We start from the raw sequence: 6,086 nt of genomic DNA, 5'->3' as shown, positions 1-6,086 counted from the left end.
ACCAAATGCATCAATTAAAAATATTCACATTTCATTAGATTTACTGACCCTGCATTCTCACTTTAACTGATAGGTGGCTGTGGAACAATTTAAGTAGTAAACAAGCAGGCAGAATTTGTCACAAAGAAAATAATCTTATAATTGCCATGCTAAATCCAGCAAGGCTTTACATCATGTTTATTGTGAAATTAATTTACCACATTGTGAACATTTAGAATGTGCATTAGACTGCTGAAAATTTTTGAAGGTTGTCCTCGAATGAATATTTTTCCTTCCCTTGCCTTCAAAAGCTTCCTTTGATATTTTGAAAGGCAGTTTGATGTCACTAGTTTTTAAATTCTTCACTCTCCATAGACTTTTATGCCACTGCACATTTCCTCTGTTTGCTAGAGAAAGGTTACTTTGTAGTCAGTCAAACGGTTGCTAATATGTGCAGAGCTTTTGTAAGATCAGCAAAGGGATAAGGAGGAAGGGGGCCAGGGGAGAAAGGGGTTCAAAACCTGTTGGTAGAATGAAAATGCATTTAGTTATTTCACATTGAACTCTCATTATAGACATTTCCTGATCATTGCAATGAAATCACAAACATAAGGTTTGCTACTAACTGACGTAGCCCATTCCCAGCCATAAAAAGTACTTGAAATTTGGCCCAAGGTTTTTATTCACAGGATTTGTGAACCAAAATTACCCATTTCAGATTCAGGGTATCTGGTTTAAACGGGATTAACAATGACATAATTGATACTGATAATACACAAGCAACTGGTAAATAATAGAATTACACTTTAATTGACACCATTTATTTTAGTGTGAATAAGACATTAATTATAATTCTCTGAAAAAATGCATAGACGACGCATGGCCTCTGTGAAGTAGCATTATCTAATATCATGATTTTGATGCCCATGATTGAATGGAAAATGGAGAAAAAAGAAAAAAAGAGATCTGTATTTACATGGTGTTCCTTAAGAAATCGGGGACTTTGCAAAGCTGATTGCGGACAATGACATATTTGTGAAGTAATGACGTAGAGTAGCAGGGTAAACATACAATAAATTTTATGAGCAGGAATAAGACGTGTTTCAAGTCTGCTGTAGCTTTCAATAAGCCTCCTCAACCCTCTTGAACTCTACCATCCCATCCGTTCCATTTTCCTGATTATCTTAATATCTAAGAATTAATTATCCCAGTCATAAATATCATTACTGATATATTCACATCCTACTGGGTTAATGAATTCCAAAATTTCAAACCAGCCAGGCGAAACAAAATCTCATCTCACGCACTCCTAATTGGCTAACTCTGCCTCATAGAGTGCCAACTGCCTCCCTGCAACCCTCAAACCACTCCTCCCCTCGCCACACAGCTCCACCACCCCTCCCCCTACGTTTTGGGCAGACCAACCAGAAAACAATGTCATGATTACCTCTTTCAGAACTGGCCTCATGAAAGCCCCACTTTACTGCAACAATGCTCCCTTATTCTAGTACTTCCTATAATTCGAAACATACTTACCTTTCAGTTGTTTGCCGTATTTATGCATTATATCTATGCATCTTGTGTTTCATATAAAAGGCATCCAAAATACTTCTGCACAGTAAGTAGCATCTCACCATCTTAAACATTTTTTCCATATTTTAAAGAGAATGTGAGTTAATGTAGCAACTTTATTAAAGTTCCACACTGAAATCAAAGCGAATGAGAGAAGTTCTTTTCTTTCTTCTTGGAAAAGAATCATACTGCATGATAACAAGCTCTTTGGCACACCGAGTCCATGTCAATCATGAAACTTCTATTTACACTAATCCCATTTTATTCTCAGACTGAAAAATACTTCAGTAGGGATTTGATCAAAGAATTGTTTTGAATTATTTTCTGTCATGGATAAAGCCAGATTTGTATTAACAGGCTGACAGTTGGAAGTGCTTTAGCATGAAGGAAATCACAGGCTCCTGTGCTCTATATTTGATTGCACCAGTCCTATAGCTCACCTATGAATGGCTGGGCAAAATTCTGGAGAGTGCCCCAGCACTAGAGAACCAGAAATCAACATGATTAGGACAGGACATAGAGGGAGAAAATAGGCAACAGTTAAGAGGCTAAGTATGTTTACTATGATAAAATTTTCAAGCACTTACAAGGGCTGCAAATAATCTTAGTAAACAAGTGTTCCTAGCATGGGTAGGCTACTGTTATTAAGCCCACTATCATGCTACAACTGCCATAGATACTGGTTCAGATGTGAAATGTCTTACTTGGTAGCCCAATGTCTCAGACTCCATCACCAGGTGACCTGAGTGATGGCAGCAGCCACATTAGTGCAGAGAAAAGAAAAGTCTGGATTTGGCACCACTTGGCAAAAGTAAGCTGAGAGGCCGAATGTCCTCTTGACATGCTGGTGTTCCCATCTCCTTTCAACTGCAGTAAGTAACTTGCTAACCAACCAATTAGGGATGTAAGTTATTTGAAATGTGATGAGCTCATTACAGTTAAATACAATTTTGTAATGAATTTCATCAGTGAAATGCTGTAGAATATAAGAAAGGCCATAAGCACGAACTAATGACTTTGTTTTTCTCTCCACACACGCTGTCTGACCTGCAGATTATTTCTACCATTTGCTGTTTTTATTTCTAAGTAATTGATCTGTTGCAATGGAGGAGAACAACTTGAAGAGACTAAATTACTGAAATTCAGGAATTTTACTTCAATCCTTTTAGTCCTTTTAACTGCCTTTCGGTGTTTATGTTGGTTTAAAAAAAAATTGTTAAAAGACATTTAATAGCTTTAATAGATTTATTTTAATAGACAATAGATTCACTTAAAACATGAGGCTTTTACAGTCATCAAGGCCAAGCATGGTCCTGGACAGCCACATCTACGCCAGGTGCATTTAGCTGCAGCACCTTAGGGACCATGTTAGGGAACTGGAGATGCAGCTTGAAGACCTTTGTCTGGTCAGGGAAAGTGAGGAGGTGACAGAGAGGAGTTATATGTGGTAGTCACACTGGGGCCTGAGGAGACTGATAAGTGGGTAACAGTCAGGAGAGAGAAGGGCAGGAGTCAGAGGCTAGAGAGCACTCCTGTGGCTGTACCCCTTGACAATAAGTACTCCTGCTTGACTACTGCTGGTGAGGGGGAACGTCCTACCTGGGGGAAGCAACAGTGGCCACGCCTTTGCCACAGAGTCTGGCCCTGTGGCTCAGAAGGGTAGGGAAAGGAAAAGGATGGCAGCAGTGATAGGGGACTCTATAGTCAGGGGGTCAGACAGGCGATACTGTGGACGCAGAAAAGAAACTCGGATGGTAGTTTGCCTCCCAGGTGCCAGGGTCCGGGATGTTTCTGATCGCGTCCACGATATCCTGAAGTGGGAAGGAGAACAGCCAGAGGTCGTGGTACATATTGGTAACAACGACATAGGCAGGAAAAGGGAGGAGGTCCTGAAAGCAGACAACAGGGAGTTGGGAAGGAAGTTGAGAAGCAGGACCACAAAGGTAGTCATCTCGGGATTACTGTCTGTGCCACGTGACAGTGAGTATAGGAATAGAATGAGGTGGAGGATAAATGCATGGCTGAGGGATTGGAGCAGGGGGCAGAGATTTAGATTTCTGTATCATTGGGACTTTTTTTGGGACAGGAGTGACCTGTACGAAAAGGATGGGTTGCACTTGATTCCCAGGGGACAAATATCCTGGTGGGAAAGTTTGCTAAGGCTATTGGGATGAGTTTAAACTAGGATTGCTGGGAATCAAACTGAAGAGACGGAAGAAGAGATGGTTGGCTCATAAATAGAGAAAGCTTGGAGAACATGCGAGTGTGAGGATAGGCAGGTGATAGAGAAGGGACGCGCTCAGATCAATGGTTTGAGATGTGTCTATTTTAATGCAAGGAGAATTAAAAACAAAGCAGATGAGCTTAGAGTGTGGATCAGTACTTGGAGCTATGATGTTGTGGCCATTACAGAGACTTGGATGGCTCAGGGACAGGAATGGTTACTTTGAGTGCCAGTCTTTAGATGTTTCAGAAAGGACAGGGAGGGAGGCAAAAGAGGTGTCAGAGATAGTGTCACGACTGCAGAAAAGGAGGAAGTCATGGAGGAACTGTCTAGTGAGTCTCTGTAGGTGGCAGTTAGAAACAGGAAGGGGTCAATAACTCTACTGATGTGTTTTTTACAGACCACCCAATAGTAACAGGGACATCGAGGAGCAGATAGGGAGACAGATTCAGTAAAGGTATATTAATAACAGGGTTGTCATGGTGGGAGATTTTAATTTCCCAAATATCGATTGGCATCCCCCTGGAGCAAGGGGTTTAGATGGGGTGGAGTTTGTTCAAGAAGGTTTCTTCACATAGTATGTAGATAAGCCTACAAAGGGAGAGGCTGTACTTGATCTGATATTGGGAAATGAACCTGGTCAGGTGGCAGATCTCTAGGTGGGAGAGCATTTTGAAGATAGTGATTATAATTCTATCTCCTTTACCATAGCATTGGAGAGGGATAGGAACAGACAAGTTAGGAAAGCGTTTAACTGGAGTAAGGGGAAATATGAGGCTGTCGGGCAGGAACTTGGAAGCATAAATTGGGAACAGATGTTCTCAGAGAAATGTACGGAAGAAATATAGCAAATGTTCAGGGGATTGCGTGGAGTTCTGCATAGGTACATTTCAATGAGACAGGGAAAGGATGGTAGGGTACAGGAACCATGGTGTACAAAGGCTGTTGTAAACCTAGTCATGAAGAAAAGAAGAGCTTACAAAAGGTTCAAAAACTAGGTAATGATAGAGATCTAGAAGATTATAAGGCTAACAGGAAGGAGCTTAAGAATGAAATTAGGAGAGCCAGAAGGGACCATGAGAAGGCCTTACTGGACAGGATCAAAGAAAACCCCAAGACATTCTATGAGTATGTGAAGAGCAAGAGGATAAGACGTGAAAGAATAGGACCAATCAAGTGTTACAGTGGAAAAATGTATATGGAACTGCTGGAAATAGCAGAGATACTTAAAGTGTACTTTGATTCAGTATTCACTACAGAAAAAGATCTTGGCGATTGTAGGGATGACTTACAGTGGAATGAAAAGCTCGAGCGTGTAGATATTAATAAAGAGGATGTGCTGGAGCTTTGGGAAGGCATCAAGCTGGAAAAGTCACCGGGACCGGATGAGATGAACCCCCGGCTACTGTGGGAGGTGAGGGAGGAGATTGCTGAGCCTCTGGCGATGATCTTTGCCTCACTATCTTACCGGAGGATTGGAGGGTTGCGGATGTTGTTCCATTATTCAAGAAAGGGAGTGGAGATAGCCCAGGAAATTATAGACCAGTGAGTCATACTTCAGTGGTTGGTAAGTTGATGGAGAAGGTTCTGAGAGGCAGGATTTATGAACATTTGGAGAGGCATAATATGATTAGGAACAGTCAGCATGGCTTTGTGAAAGACAGGTCGTGCCTTACGAGCCTGATTGAATTTTTGAGGATGTGACTAAACACATTGATGAAGGTAAAACAGTAGGTGTGGTGTATATGGATTTCAGCAAGGCATTTGACAAGGTACCCCATGCAAAGGTTATTGAGAAAGTAAGGAGGCATGGGATCCAAGGGGTAATTGTTTTGTGGATCCAGAACTGGCTTGCCCACAGAAGGCAAAAAGTGGTTGTAGATGAGTCATATTCTGCATGGAGGTCGGTCACCAGTGGTGTGCCTCAGGGATCTGTTCTGAGACCCTTACTCTTCATGATTTTTATAAATGACCTGGATGAGAAAGTGGAGGGATGGGTTAGTAAGTTTGCTGATGACACAAAGGTTAGGGGTGTTGTGGATATTGTGGAGGGCTGTCAGAGGTTACAGAGGGACATTGATAGGATGCAAAACAGGGCTGAGAAGTGGCAGATGGAGTTCAAACCAGATAAGTGTGAGATGGTTCATTTTGGTAGGTCAAATATGATGGCAGAATATAGTATTAATGGTAAGACTCTTGGCAGTGTGGCAGATCAGAGGGATCTTGGGGTCCGAATCCAAAGGACACTCAAAGCTGCTGCGCAGGTTGACTCTGTGGTTAAGAAAGCATACGGTGCATTGGCCTTCATCAA

The sequence above is a fragment of the Mobula birostris genome, chromosome 15 (assembly GCF_030028105.1).
Source record: "Mobula birostris isolate sMobBir1 chromosome 15, sMobBir1.hap1, whole genome shotgun sequence".
Classification (NCBI taxonomy): domain Eukaryota; kingdom Metazoa; phylum Chordata; class Chondrichthyes; order Myliobatiformes; family Myliobatidae; genus Mobula; species Mobula birostris.
The sequence above is the reverse complement of the archived record's forward strand: the minus strand, read 5'-3'. Positions refer to the sequence as shown.